Source organism: Benincasa hispida, chromosome 10 (genome assembly GCF_027475165.1).
Source record: "Benincasa hispida cultivar pf3 chromosome 10, pf3_genome.v1.1, whole genome shotgun sequence".
Lineage (NCBI taxonomy): Eukaryota > Viridiplantae > Streptophyta > Magnoliopsida > Cucurbitales > Cucurbitaceae > Benincasa > Benincasa hispida.
The window spans coordinates 45,132,603-45,149,957 of NC_143487.1; positions in this window are offsets into that span (position 1 = coordinate 45,132,603).

Consider the following 17,355-nt stretch of genomic DNA (forward strand, 5'->3'; position numbering starts at 1 on the left):
CAGCCTCTCCAGGATGTTGCTGACAACTCCCACCCTTTGCCTTTGCTCTTTCCATGCATCATTCTTTTCTAACCTCATCTTCAATTCTACTTTTTCTTGCTCTCTATTTATATATATTACCACTTTCTACTTTTCTTTTCTCTTCTTTTTCTATTTCAATATTAAGTAATTACATATTTTCCTAACGCTGATATATTGAGATTGGTTTTGGACTAAATGGCATAATAAATATAAAATAGAAACAAGAACGATAGCGGTAACCCTATAACCAAAATGGACCAAGAGGGAGAGGGCATGACCTTGGCCCAAGTCAATGTACTAGGGCTGATGCCAAGCTTAACAAAATACCTAATGGGGCTTCCGACCAAAAACAACCCCTTAGGACCAAAAATGGATCTAGGGCAAGCGGTGACCAGCAATTATTGAACCTAACAAAATGACCAACTGGGCATGTCCCCGCATACCATGACTCGATAAACTAAAGGATTATACCAATTTAGCTCAAAACTCTATTTGGAATAACCTAGGGTGGGAGAGAAGAAGTTTTTTTTTTTTTTTTTTTTTTTTTTTTCTTGCAAACAATTGTTTCCTAACGCCTATATTTTGGCATCAAGAGAGGGGGTCATTCCCAATGCGACGACCGTGAGATTTTTTCAGTCTAAAACTTAGCCGAACATCAAATGAAATCGGTGTTGTGATATAAGGTACATTCCCCAACGTCTTTTAAAATGACGTCTAGATTCCTAACGGCCACAAAATTGTTGGGAGAAGGTGTTTTCCCCAACAATTTTTTATGCATCGAAAAAAAATCATTGGGTGATCTAATTTTTCTTGTAGCATACTCCTATAAATAGATATTATAACTCTATATAAAATACATAATTTTGTAGGATCGGTATGGAAACACTATAGAGAAATTAATAGAGTTTCTTCAAATTAATTAAAACTTTAAGTGGGCCCAATTAAACAAATTAATACACTTTTAGGTAATAAGTAATATAAACAAGAATTTCATACAAATACATTCACTTCAAAAAGATCAATAAATTTATATAAACAAATTGTAGCAATTAAATTTATGAAATGAAATATATTAACAAATTAATTGTAAAATTAAATAAGAGATGGGTAGAGAAATTGACACCAATAATTTTATAATGGTTCGGCACATTTCGGCCTACATCCATTTCCCAAGCTCCTCTTGGATTACAAACTTGACTTTTTCTACGGCTTAGTGTCGAACCGCAAACCGCTACAACATTCCTTTTTCGAGCTCAAGAACAAATCCGATCTTTCCATGATTGATGATCAAACCGTTACAACACTCTTGTTATGGTTTCAAGAGTAACTCTTTACAATAGATTTAGAAATGAAGAACAAGATAAGAAAAACTCTCTTAAAAAGTAGATTTACAAATTTAAACACTCAACAAATAAATCCTCACAATACAATATATCTCTCTCCAAAATAAGATGAAAAGAAAAAATGAAAGTTTTGAGAGAATACAATAGTGGTTTTGAGGATTGTAAAAGAGTTTAAAAGAGGAGAGAGTAGGTGAAAACCACATTTTATTTGGATCATAAGATCTTGAAAAAGAAAAATCAATGGTGGAGGTTTTTTTTATCAACTAACATTTAGAAACAAACAAAAAAAATATAATAATATATATCATTTTCTAAAATCATTTTTTTAAAATCGAACAAAAAACAAAAGCCCATATATCCCACTAGCCATTAGACACAAACATAAAATAATATAATAATATATATTTTAAAAATTCATTTTCTTTAAAATGCAATAATAACTCAAAAGTCCACCATGTGTCACTCCTCCATTCCTCCATTTCTCCAGGTGGCACCATTCAATTGGTTCACTTTGATGAAAAAACCTGTGACATCATTAACTCGAAATTTTTTATTTAAGTTTGTTTCGATCATATTTTCTTCCTTTGAATTTCGATTTGAGTGATTCAAATTACGTTGGAACCATTGTTCCAAGCTCTACATAATGAACACTTAAAAACACTTAAATTGTTAATAAATAATAATAGGTTTCTTATCATTAAAATATGAATGGGTTTCTTATCATTAAAATATGAATGAATTAATTTGAGATTAAGGGTAAAAAAGTCGACACATTCTTCCTCTCAAAGTCTCAAACTTCCACACTAATTCAGTCTCAAACTTCCACACTAATTCATTCTATGACTAAGCATTAAAGTGTATGTGGCAAGCACCACACCAATATGCATGCTTTTCATCATTTTGCTAGTCACATTCTTCCTTCTTCTAAACAAATTTATCATTGTTTTCACGTGAAATTTAGGGTCTTTTTCCTTTCTGGATCTTGACTAAAGGAATGGAGAAGTTCCGCAATGGAAGTGAAGATCGTTCCCAATTTAAATTTTACACAAAATTGAAAATTATAGAAGAAAAATTATGCAAAGACACAATTTTACAGCATGCTATTGAAGAATGATTTTATGGTTAGGTGAAATACGTACCCTTGAAGAACCGTTCATCACGAAGTTCCCTTTCCAAAACGTTCAAGATCAATCTTGGAAACACGATCTCCAAAAGTCACAGTACTTACAAAATAAATATTTGGTTGGTCACCACCACAAGAGAGTCCTCTGTATTTTCTCTATAGAGGATGAGAAATATAGGAAGTATGAGTTCTGTGTATTTTGGGAAGAGGAAGGGAGTTTGAGAGATGAATAATGTCTGGGGAAAAATTATAGAGAGATCTTCTCATCTAGTGAGACTCTCTTCTCTATCAAAACAAAAGAAGAAGATGAAGATCTCGTAAAAACTACCCATCACACACGTTTCACTGAGAGAAAACTAAGGAGAGGGAAGTTATTTCTCTTCCTTAAATTTCAAAAAATAAATTAAAATTAAAATTAATTTAATTTAAATAATTATATATATATATATAACTATATGTTATATCATATATAACACATAACTTATAGTTTTAATATTGTATCAAGTAAAATATAACCTATAGTTTATTTTTCTCTCAATAATGCATCGCATTTAATATAAATCACATTTATCCTAAACTTAATTATATGAATCTCATTCATATAATTAGTATTTGAATCATATTAAAATATTTAACTCCTCTAAAAAAAAATTATATTATAATGTATCAAATACATTATATTAATCATATCATATATAATTAAGTTAAATTAATTATATCACATATAATTAATTGTCTCAATTAGTTTGAACAATTCAAATTAATACAAAATTTATTCTCAATATTCCCTGTTGAGCTACAGAGGAGACCTTGTGGACCTGTAGATTAAAGTTCCAATGGTACTTGAATAATTTAATTAAAGGAATTAAACCCCTTTAATTAAATTATTCAACATCCATTAACTGTCAGTCACTCCACTAAAGGCTAACAGTTGCACTCTTCGCACTACAGACATATTTTTGTGTCCATTAGATATAACCAGTCAAATGTGCGATGACCCTTCACAAATTGCTCGTAAATACAGCTAGGCCAAAATTACCATTTTACCCCTATAGTTACATTTAACTCCTTAAGTACCATTGATCTCTCTAATGAACAATAAGTCATAGTCCAACTATGACCAAACCCTTCTTGAGCCAAGAGAGGATATGGCACCACATTGTTCAAGCCTTAGAATCAGCTCTTAAGGGAGCAATTTATCTACCTACCCCAACAATAGAGAAAGGGTGAATTTCGTCTTGTGTAGTTGTGTTCCCAACTCCTCAATCAGACGAATCCCTAAAATGGTAGGCTAATTGAGTCGGTGATCTGGTCAGTTTCACTCATAAAAATAAAAGGAATGCCTTCATAGGCAGGAGTTCCAACTCATTCATTTAGTAAAATATGAGATATTTTATTCAACATTTAGTAGCATTAACCCACAAAATCAATAAACTAACATCCTAGGTTATCTTCTGTAGCTTAAACATGTATGTAAAGACACCAATAAACTAACATCCTAGGTTAATCACTTCTAAAATTAGGAAAACCTTTTTTCTTTTATCTCACGATTACTATAAACCACCAATAACCACCTACTCAATTGGTTATTAGAGAAAAAGAGATAATTATCCAATAATTAATATTATTATAAATATAAATAATAACTAACTTACCATAATCTATTTATAACCTATAGTTTTAATATTTCATCTCATGAAACATACAAACCATAGCTCTTTTTCTATTCGATGACACTTTATGTAAATATCATTTACATTAATCCTCCACTTGATGTATCTCATACACCATACCGATCATATTAGATATAATCTAATTACCTCTTGTCAATTTGAATATTTCAAATCAACACAAGAACTGATCCTCAACTTGAATCCATTGAGCTACCAAGGGGACCTTATGAACCTATAACTCGAAGCTCCAACGATACGTAAATAACTGACTAAACTCTTTAGTCATGGGATCTATCATCCATTAACTGCCAGACACTCTACTAAAGACCGACAGCTGAACTCTCCTTACCACAGATATATTATGTGTCCATCTTAACCAATCAACAGTGCGACAACCCTTCATAGATCGCTCGTAAGTACAGCTCGGTCAATAACTGTTATGCCCCTGTAGTTACATCTAACTCCTTAAGTACCACTGATTCCTCTAATGAACATAAGTCATAGTTCTACTATGACTGAGTCCTCTCTTCCAAACAGAAGTTATGGCCACTATGTTCAAGCCTTAGAATCAGCCCTTAAGGGAGCAATCTATCTACTTACCCCTGCTTCGGGGAAGAAGTGAATTTCATCTTGTGTAATTGAGTTTCCAACCCAAATCAGACAAGTCCCCAAAAAGGTAGGCACGTTGAGTTGGCAATCTGGCCACTCTCACCCATACTAATAAAAAAAACTACCCTCAAAGGCAAGAGTTCCCAAAACACTCAGAATTGAGGTCGTGTCACCCATAGTCGTTTAGGTGAGATGTAAGTCTTCAGTATCAATGGCGTTATATACAGAGTCTAGTCATCTTGTGGTCTGGTCTTATACAAACTCTTTGTATAGGACACCCCTGCTCGCATGTCTCCACATGAACAATTAGAATCTATCATCTTTAGTAGTTTACAACATTTGCAAACCTCTACAAAGCGGGTTGTATCCATAGTGTCACCAGGATTAGGTTTCTCACCTTAATCCTTATACTACAGACCGATTTAGGTTATCACTTAAGGCATGATCCACTCGTATATCTCATATCCATGCTTAAGTTTACGTAAGATAACCATGGAGCTTTGTTTTTTGGATATGAGTAAATGCCAAAATGAAATAACAATTATTTTATTCATAAAAAAATGTGTATAATTACAAACAATGAGACTCTAGGAGAATTAGGACACCAATCCCAATACATACAGCACCAGAAAAGCTAATGAACTATTGATGATTTTCTTGTAAACACAAGACTCATCAACATTTTGATCAAAACCATAAGATTTGATCACAGTATCAAATCTTATATTCCAAGATCGAGAAGCTTGCTTTAATCCATAAATGGACCATTTAAGCTTGTAAACTTTTTGTTCTTGACCTTGTGTAATGAATCCCTCAGGTTGCTCCATATATATGGTCTCCTCAAGATTGTCATTCAGAAAATCAGTCTTGACATCCATTTGCCAAATCTCATAGTCATAATATAAGGCAATGGACAGGAGTATCCGGACAGACTTCAACACGGCAACAGATGAGAAAGTATTCTCATAGTCGACTCCCTCAACTTGGGTATAACCCTTTGCCACAAGTATAGCCTTGAAGATTTGCACCTTCCTATGAACACCCCGTTTTCTCTTGTAGATCCACTTGAAACCTATAGGTTTAACCTCATCAAGTTGATCTACAAGATCCCAAACAGAATTGAAGTACATAGACTCCATTTTGAGATCCACAACTTTGATCAACTCATCTTTGTCAACATCCTCCATTTCCTTCTTGTAAGACAATGGATCCTCAGCATCTTCATCAGCTACGATAGCTAGGGTTTTTATTAAACCTATATAACGAACAGATGGTTTCGTAATCCTCCCCACTACGTCGAGGTTCCAACAACACTTGAGGTGGATTTGACCTACTAGATGATCCAACTTCAGCAACTCTTGTTGAGGTGTTGGGCTCTTCAATACTCTTATTTAAGGTTCAGTAGTTTCACTAAAAAATTCATTCAACACAATCTTACTACGGGAGTTATGTTCCCTTATGTAGTCCTCTTCTAAAAAAGTAGTGTTTGTCAACACAAACACTTTATTATCCTTAGGATCATAGAAGTAATCACCTCTCGTTCCTTTAGGGTAACCTACAAATAGGTACAATTTTGAACGAGGTTTCAATTTCTTAGGATTTGCCTTAAGCACATGTGTTGGGCAACCCCAGATCCTGAAATAGTGTAAACTACCTTTATGACCATTCTATAATTCCAAAGGTGTTCTAGTAACACTCTTGGACGGAATACAGGTCAAAATGTAAGCTGCAATCTGTACTACATAACCCCAAAACAAGTCAGGTAAGGAAGCATAATTCATTATAGACGGAACCATGTCCAACAGGGTTCGATTTCTTTTTTCTAATATACCATTCTATTGAAGTGTACTAGATATCGAGAGTTGGGATATAATTCCATGTTCTATCAAATAATCTTGAAATTTTAGATTTACATACTCTCTACCTCGATCAGATCGAAATGTTTTAGTGTTTTATTTAATGCGTTTTCAACTTTAGCCTTGTACTCCTTGAAATTTTCGAGGACTTCAGACTTATGTTGCATGAAACACACATACTCATACCTAGAATAATCATAGTAAAAGAGATGAAATATTCAAATCCTCCCCTTGCCTTAACATTCATCAGACCATAGAGGTCTGAATGTAGCAGTCTAAGGGTTCTTTGGTCTTGTGACCTTTTTCAGTAAAAGATCTTTTAGTCATTTTGCCTTCAAAGCATGACTCATACAAAGGTAAAGAATTTTCTTCGAACTCGCTTAGAAGTCCATTCTTGAACAGTCTCTCAATCCTATAAAGATTTATGTGTCCTAATATTAAGTGCCAAAGATGGGCATTTTCCTTAGGAGAAATTCTAAGTCTTTTATTCCGAGTTACCACAATTTTAAATAATTCGGTATTTAGGAGGGTTTTAGTTGCTAACGATCTTAACAAATAAAAATTATCTTCGAGATTTGCATAACAAATATATACAGTATTTTTTTAAATAAACACTTTATTTACATCAAAAGAAACATAATATTTTTGTTGTAACATGCATTTTACAGAAATAAGGTTCCTTTTCAAACTTGGAACCATATATACATTATCTAGTATAATATACAATTTCTGTAAACAAAGTCAAAGTCCTCCCACTACCGTAACTGAGACGACGTGTCCAGTTTCAGTACGCATTGTCATCTCCCCAACCTGCAATTGCCGCCAAGAACTAATTCCCTAAAATGAAGAACAAACATGGTTAGTGGCACCTGAATCTATTATCCAGGTTGAATCATCATTCTCCACTAAACAAGTCTCCAAAACAAGTAAATCATATTTACCTTGCTTGGCCTTCTTCTTTTCTACCAAGTATTTGAGACAATTTCTCTTCCAGTATCCCTCCTATTTGCAATAGAGATAGATTTCCTTTGCAGCCTTAGCCTTCTTGCCCTTCTGGGCAGCAACTGGTGGGTTAGCTTTCCCTTTTTCACTTTTTTCTTCTTCTACTTTTTGGGCTGGAAGAAGAAGGCACTGACTTAGTTCCAAAGGATGATACTCTATAGAATTTCTTAGAAGATGAGGCAACATTTGCTTCACCCTTATGTTCCTTGGATTTCATCTAAGATTGGAAAGTCTGTAGCTCGTTGAGCAAAGTGGTCAAATTGTAGTCAATCCTATTCATAACAGCATTGTTACAAAACTGTAGGAAACTTTCAGGTAAAGGTTCCAGGATGAAGCTAATCTGACTGGCCTCATCGATGACTGACTCATTACATACGGGCATGTTGAGAAGGTATTCTTTAACAAATTCCCCTTCTTACATACGAGCATCGAAGATATTTTTCATAATGTCATGCCTGAGTTGTGCCGACGGTTGTCTGAACATCCCTTGCAGGGACTCCATGATCTCATGAGCAGTGATCATGAGCCCATGCTTTTTAGCCAAAACTTCAGAAAAGGTTGCCAAGATATACAATCGAGCCTTCTCATTTTCCCGAATCCAATGCTCATATGCCTCCTAAATGTTTCGAGTGGCGTTTTGAGTTGGTATAGGAGGACAATCCTCCATAAAGACAAATCTCAGGTCATCAATGATTAAAAATGTGTTGATTTTGTTTTTCCATGTAGAGTAATTTTCGTCGGTAAGTTTGTCGGCGACAAGTAAATTTAGCATTATGGAAGTCATTATGTAATTTTATTGAAACATACAATTTATTTATATTAGTATTCAAGCATTACCCATTTGGAAAGACCAATCAAATTTAGCAAAATAATTTAATGTACCCTATGTGACATCTATTTTATAATGATGTTTTAGTAAGGCAGGGTAAAAGCCATAGTAGGGTGATCAGGTACCTCTTCACTGAAATGAGACAATCTCAACCAATATACAGAACAACTTCTTGTTACTGTAACTATTAGTCACCATTTGTTCAGACCAAAAAATGTTAACTAGCTTAACATTTTCTTGTAAGTGTAACCCCTCATTTTAGATTCTATAGTTCCGTCCCAATGAGCCAACCATAGGGAAAAAATGATTGTGGCAAAAACTAAAGCAATCCTATCCATTTTTGGAGTTTGAGCAAAGAGTCATGCAAATGTAATCCGTAAGGGGACATAAGCAAAGGTGTCTCGAGATCGAGCATGAAAATTCACTACAAACTAATGAGAGAGACCATAGGATGTGTTGACACACATCCCGCTCCCACTTATTATAAACACTATCTCCATTCACCTTAGTATTGACCTCTACAAATACCACCCATAGGGGGACACAAGCAAAAATGCCTTAAGGTCGAGTATAGATCTCATTGTGTGAACTTATAGGGAGAAACATGAAAAGAAAAAATGAAGTATTATATACTCATTTTCGTCCCACTGAGTATTTTACCTAGGGTTCTTTAACTTAGAAAAATACGGCTGCTTATTTTTACTTATTGATTGTTAAAATTTTCCCAAAAATAATACTTATTTTAGATAGTTAAACAACTTTGATTAATGTTTATTAAACACTTAACAAACCTTAATCAACAATTGCATGCTTGTAGCAAATTCATCTAATTCACCTTTCAAGTCAGTTCCCAGGTAGGGATGTTTCGTTTCTATCAACTTAAATACCCCAACTTAGACAGAACTAGCCTTTGACAAAAGGTTCCTTATAGATACATTTGCTACAAATTTAATCTTTTAATTAAAAACAATTTAATCCTATTAAACTGATTAAAATATTAACTTATTTCTAATTTCCTTAGAAATGTAATCTTAGGTCAATGTGAATCATGTTTTAAAACTATTTTAAAAGATGATTTTAACCTAAGGTTTGCATGCAATTCTGCATCATTAATTTTAGTTTCTAATTTCATTTAATTATAACAATTATAAAATGAAATGAAATAAATTGAAACCAATCATTGCATGTGAAAGCATACTTATGTAATTATAATAATTATAAAATAACCTAAAGCAATTTCATGCTTCATGCAATCCCATTTCATTACTAGACAGACATACACTTATATACTAAAGTAATGAAATAATTAATAATATACATTCATCCATACATTCTAACTATATATTATAACGCTTATAATATAAATGATGCATGGCTATGTTATTAATGTATGCAAACATATATATAACACTTATATTAGGTGATGCATGAGCATGCTATAAAATAAAATCATGCAACTACATTATAACATTTATAATAAAAATGATGCATGAATAGTGCATAATCTATGGTGGAATTTTACTATATGGCATACATTATGACATATTTAAAAAAAAAAATTAAATCATACATCAAATGCATAATTTAAACAACAATTATGGATTGGGATTGGATCCCTAAGCAATTAATTAAATTAACATAACACTTATATTAATTTAATTAATTAAAAACAACTAACTATTACATAATTAATAGCCAAATCGGTTCAAAACAGGTAAACCGGGTCTTGAACCGCACGAACCAGACCGCTCAGCACCTGAACCGCCCTCGAATCAAACGAATTGGACGCGAATTAGATGAATCTCGAATCGAATCATGCGCAAACCGGAAAAAAAATTCCGTCTCGAAGTGTTGCAACGCTAAGGAAAATTTTTCCGTTCACCATTTGCAGTGTTGCAACACTAGGGCATAATGTTGCAACGCTATTGTATAATAGCTATTATACAGTTACAAATTTCGTCGATCCTTCTCCAAATTGGGTCTCGTTTTCTCTAGAAAATCATCGGAATGATCACGAAGGACTCAATACTTTCAAGTTACAGACTACATCGCAATTTATGCCAAAAAACAAAGGGCCCTTACAAATCAATTTGTAAAATAAAGCGATAAATCTAAAAGGTCCAATCCCCATACATCCAAAAAATTGCAAACCATTCAAAAATCTATTCATCATATGAACAATTTACATAATGCAACCCACCAAATCTGTAAAAGCAATTCTGGAACATTAAAAAAATTGGAACAAAAAACCTGGCTTTGATACCAATTGAAGGAAAGGTGAAGTTCCACAATGAAAGCGGAGATCGTTCCCAATTTAAATTTTACATAGAATTGAAATTTACAGAAGAAAAATTATACAGAAACACAATTTTACAGCATGCTATTGAAGGAGAATTTAAGGGTTAGGAGAAATATGTACCCTTGAAGACTCGTTCTTCACGAAATTCCCTTTCCAAAGCGTTCACGATCAATCTTGGAAACACGATCTCCAAAAACCACAGTACTTACCAAATCAATATTTAGTTGGACACCACCAGAGAGTCCTCTATATTCTTTCTAGGGGATGAGAAATACAGGAGATGTGGGCTCTGTGTATTTAGGAAAAGAGAGAGAGTTTGAGAGAGGAATAGTGTCCAGGGAAAAATTAGAGAGAAATATTATCATATAGTGAGACCCTCTTCTCTATCAAAACAAAAGAAGAAGATGAAGATCTCATAAAAACTGCCCATCACACACGTTCCATTGAGAGAAAATTAAAGAGTGGGAAGTTATTTTCCTCCCTTTAATTTCAAAAAATAAATTAAAATTAAAATTAATTTAATTTAATTTAATTTAAATAATTTTAAACACACACATATAAACACATATATATAATTACTAATTTATTATATTTATATATTGAAGGATCTCATACCTAGAGTTCTATGAGCGGGTTTAGATCGCTCCGATTTCACAGTGATCGAAACACAAATGACATACATTCCATACATATAGTTATGCATATAAAACTCATTATCGGCATGCTCAGAATACAATAAAATAGAAGGGAAAAAGGTTCATACCAGATGAAGACTCTCTTCGTATGTCTGAACCTTAAGCAGCGGAAAACCTCCCACCGATCTACCAGCACCCGGCAAGTATGTCGACTGCAAAAGCACGATCAGAGTGTACACGAACAATGCAGCAGGGACGACACCACCACAAGAGAAACCTGGGTATCCTCGACGTCAAAAACCCAAAGAGTGAGCTATTGTGAGTTTGGTAGAGAACAGAGGAAAAGACGTCATGTAGACGATAAGCAAGTGGGAGATGAAACTTTGCTATCATATAGCGAAAATGCTTATCGTATAGTAGAGCTACACGATCGTGTAGGAAAAACTGAACGATCGTTTATGAAAAATATATACGATCGTTTAAAGAACATGTGAAGTAGACGATCGTTTAGACGAACGAGCTTCTATCGTATAGGTTCTCGCGATCGCTTTCACGGATTCTTTTGGGTGCGAGAGAATACGAAATGCACAATTGAATAAAATGAAAACTATTTTCATTGTTTTAATTCGCCGATTACCATCGCAGCCCCACTTCCCACGTCCGAATGTGGATTAATTTGTTAATTATCAAATAACTAATCAACTAATTTAATTAATAAATATAATCATATTATATTTATATCCTATGTTTGATATCATATATCTACTATAGTATTTTCTCCTCTGCTTGATATAAATCATATTTATATCTAATTTCCTCCAAAATAATGTATCTTATACATTTAGCCAATTATATCATATATAATTAACCAGTCCAATTATATCATATATCTACTATAGTATTTTCTCCTCTGCTTGATATAAATCATATTTATATCTAATTTTCTCCAAAATAATGTATCTCATACATTTAGCCAATTATATCATATATAATTAACCAGTCCAATTATATCATATATAATCGAACTTCCTCTTGTGAATTTGAATTTTCAAATTAATCCAAACACTGGTTCTCGACTTTATCCAAGCTACCGAGGTGACCTAACGAACCTGTGGCTCGAAGCCCCAACGGTACGTGAATAGCTGACTAAACTCTTTAGCCACGAGATCCACCATCCGTTAACTATCAGTGATTCCACTAAAGACTAACAGCTGAATTCTTCTTACCACAGATATATTTCTGTGTCTATCAGATATAACCAATCATGTGTATGATGACTTTTCACAAATGCTCGTAAGTACAGCTGGGCCAATTTACCGTTTTGTCCCTGTAGTTACATCTCACTCCTTAAGTACCACTGATTCCTCTAATGAACAATACAACATAGTCCAACTATGTGTGAACACCTCTCAGGCTAAGAGAAAGTGTGTGGTGCCACATCGTTCAAGCCCCGAAATTAGCCCTTAAGGGAGCTATCTATCTACTTACCCCTGCCTTGGGGAAGGAGTGAAATCCATCTTGTGTAGCTGAGTTCCCAGCTCTTAAATCAGACGAATTCCTAAAATGGTAGGTTTGAATCGGTGACCTGGCCACTCACACCTATACAAATCAAAGGACCGCCCTCAATGGCAGGTGTTCCCAACTCACTCAGGATTGAGGTCATGTTACTTATGATCATCCTAGTGAAGTGAAGTCTCTATCATGAACAGTGTTATATAACGAGACATTAACACTTCGTGGTCAGATCTTATACAAACTCTTTTGTATAGAACGCCACCGTTTGCATGTCCCCAACACGAATGATCAGGATCAGACCATCTATGACAAGTGACAACACTTGTGACCATTCCACAAAGCGGACCGCGTCCGTAGCGTTACCAGGATAAGGTTTCCCTTTTTTATCCATTTACTATATACCATTTTTGTTATTACTCAAGACATGATCCACTTGTATGTCAACACATACATGCTTGAGTCACATACAGATAACCAGGGATTTTATGTTTACTGGTTTGTGGTAAAGCAAATAAAACAAATAACCGAGCAAAACAACAAGATGTGAAGTAAATATTATATATTAACAATCACAGGTGTTCGTATATACTCTTTACAAACTACAGGACACGAGACTTTAGGGCATCAACCCCAACATATATAACTATATATTATATATCATATATAACACATAACCTATAGGTTTAATATTGTATCCAATACAGTATAACTTATAGTTTATTTTTCTCTCAATAATGCATCGTATTTAATATAAATCACATTTATACTAAACTGAATTATATAAATCTCATTCATATAATTAATATTTGAATCATATTCAAATATTTAACTCCTCTTAAAAAAAGACTTTATATTATATTATATCAAATACATTATATTAATTATATCATATATAATTAAGTTGAATTAATTATATTACATATAATTAATTCCCTCATTTAATTTGAAAAATTCAAATTAATCCAAAATTTATTCTCACTATTCCCTATTGAGCTAAAAGGGGACCTTATGAACTTGTAGATTGAAGCTCTAATGGTACTTGAATAATTTAACTAAAGGAATTAAACCCCTTTAATTAAATTATTTAACATCCATTAACTGTCGTTCACTCCACTAAAGATCGACAGCTGTACTCTTCGCACTACAAATATATTTTTGTGTTCATTGGATGGATATAACCAGTCAATAGTATGATGACCCTTCACAAATTGCTCATAAGTACAGCTGGGACAATATTACCATTTTGTCCCTATAGTTACATCTAACTCCTTAAGTACTACTGATCCTTCTAAATGAACAATAAGTCATAGTCCAACTATGACCAAACTCTTCTCGGGCCAAGAGAGAATGTAGCCCCACATTGTTCAAGCCCTGGAATCAGCCTTTAAGAGAGAAATTTATCTACTTACCCCGAAAATAAGGAAGGGGTGAATTCCATTTTATGTAGTTGTGTTTCCAGCTCCCCGATCAGACAAATCCTCAAAATGGTAGGCTTATTGAGTCGGTGATCTGGCCACTCTCACCCATACAAATCAAAAGAACGCCTTCATAGGCATGAGTTCACAACTCACTCAGGATTCAGGTCATGTCACTTATGGTCATCCTAGTGAAATGTAAGTCTCTATTATTAACGATGTTATATAATGAGACTAGTCATTTCGTGGTCTGGTCTTATACAACCCCCTATTATAGAACACCCCTGCTCACATGTTATACATGAATAATCAGGATCAAATCATTTATAGCACTTTACAACAATTGCAACATCTACAAAGCAGGTCGTATTCGTAACGTCACTACAAGATAAAGTATCCAATCTTATTTATCTACTACAGACTGTCTAGGTTATCACTTAAATATGATCCACCTGTATGTCTCTACATACATGTTTAAGCTACAGAAGATAACCTCGGATGTTAGTTTATTGGTTTTGTAGGTTAATGCTATTAAATGTCGAATAAAATATCTCATATTTTATTAAATAAATAAAATTATTTGAACATTACAATTACAAACTACGAGACCCACGAGATTTAGGGTATCAACCCCAACATTGACATCAATAATTTGATAGAGTAAACAAGCATAAAGCAGAAGCCAACAGTATCATTAAGTACCCTAATTACATTTAATTTGAGTTCAAAAGCATGCTTAAAACATATTTTCATAAAAAAGGGTTTCATATGTATATACCTTTGTAAAATCACTCTTGATCCTTGTTGAACTCCACGTATTTGATCTCTAAATCCTTAGTAGACCACCAAGAGGACTTTCTCTACTAATCTCAGCCTTGGATTGAGTGGTGGAAACTCTAAATTGAGAGATATTAAGGTTGGGATTGGAAAGAGTTTGAGTGAGTTTCTGAAATTCTCAAAAAATTTCAAAATTCAGCATGCATTCCCTTCAAATTTCTAAATATGAAGTATTTAACAAGTTCTAGCATGCAAGCACTCAAACATTCAACTAATTGACACTTCAATTAGCACTAAGTGAGTGGTCAAGGTGTTGAAAATGGGATTAATCCACTAACAAGATTAAATCTTGGAAATTTCATTTAAATTTCAAAATTTTTATTTAAATTAATTGTAATTAATTAATATAAACAACAAATTCAATTTTTAAAAAAGAATTTTTTTAATATGAAATTAATTTCATTTAAATAATCAATTAAACAAATTTAATTAATTAAATAATAAGAATTTAATATCGAATATTAAATTAATAAAATACCTAGTTTAAACATGAATCTCTATTCATGTAATCAATATTTAAATATTTTAATTTCTTCAATTACGTTTAATTTCGATAAATTCAAACATTAATTATGTCGAATATAATTATTCAAACCCTAAATTGAATTTGAACATTAACCCTAATTTCGGATTTGAATACTTCAAATGCACTCAATTTTCTAATCCAAGGTATAATGTTTTATGAGCTAATAGAGGGACCTTATGAACCTACAAATTGTGAGCTCCAACAATTTTGAGATTAATTGGTTAAACTCTTTAACCCGAGTTAATCAATATTCCTTAACCACTAAGACATACCACTATAGCTCGATGGTTACACTCTCCTCACTATAAATATATTTTTGTCCACTTGTTTTAACCATGATCAGTAAGTCGATCCTTCACAAGTCGTTCATATTTACAGCTAGGTCAAAAATACCGACCCTTGTAAATACATCTTGCTCTTAAGTTTCCACTGATCCTCTATTGAACAATTGGTTTATAATTCAACTAATAAACCATGTCCCTCTCGGCCATGAGAGGGCAGGGCCCCTTTGTTCAAGACCAAGAATCAGTATTTAAGGGAACAACCTATCTGTTAACCCTAAAATGGGTAGGAGAGAATTCCATCTTGCAGAACTATGTCCCCAGTTATTTATCTGTTCTTATCTCCAAAATGGGAGGCTTGTTGAGAAGTGTTGTTGAACTACTCTCACCTACGTAGATCAAAGGATAATCTCGTATAAACAGGAGTTCATAATTAGCTCAGGATTAAGATCGAGTTACCCTAGGTCATCGAATTGAAATAGTCAGTTTTTAACAGTAAACAGTCGTTATAAATAAAAGTGGCTATTTCGTGGTCCAGTCTTATGCAAAAATTTTTTGAATAGGATGCCCTCTCTCACATGTCTACACATAAACGATTTTGGGATCACATCGTTTGTATTAGTATACAAAGTAGGTCGCATCCATAGTGTTTCCCAGGATGAGGTACCCAATCTCATCTATATACTTATAGATCTTTTTGGCTATATACTATAACTTAATCCTCTTTTTTGTCTCTACATAAAGTCACAATATGCATACTATAGCCATGGATTCGTTTATTGGATTTTATAACATAATGCAATTTCAATTTCAATAACGTTTTTATTGAATAAATTCTTTAATAATACTTTTATTGATAAATAGAATATGTTGCCATGATTACAACTGCGAGTTTTAGGACATTTCCAATATAATTGTCATTGTCTGTGGGGACGAAAAAGTATCCATCAAAGTTTGCCATCAAATTCTAGAAGCATGCACATGAGATTGGTCGATCTGTACTTCGATAGAGATGATTTCAATCAGGATCGCCTCTCATAGAGAATACGTGAAACTTGATATTCTCGATCTCGATTAGTTCGTTCAAGGAATTGGGTCAAGCGTTTATGACCCATTTCCTTGGAGGTAGAGATCAACGTCAACCAATTATACATTTGCTTACGATCAACAAGAATCTAAGGAAATCTTCTAAGAGTACATAGCATGATTCAACAATGAGGCAATACAAGTAGAAGGATATACTAATGAGGCTATACTTTAATGACTATGGTGAATGGGATCAGGCACATAAAAGTTTCTAAGATCCTTGGACAACCTCTTATGTAGAGTTCATCACTCAAACTGAAAGAGGTGGTAGAGACAACAAGAGAAGATCTCCTCGGCCTCGTGAT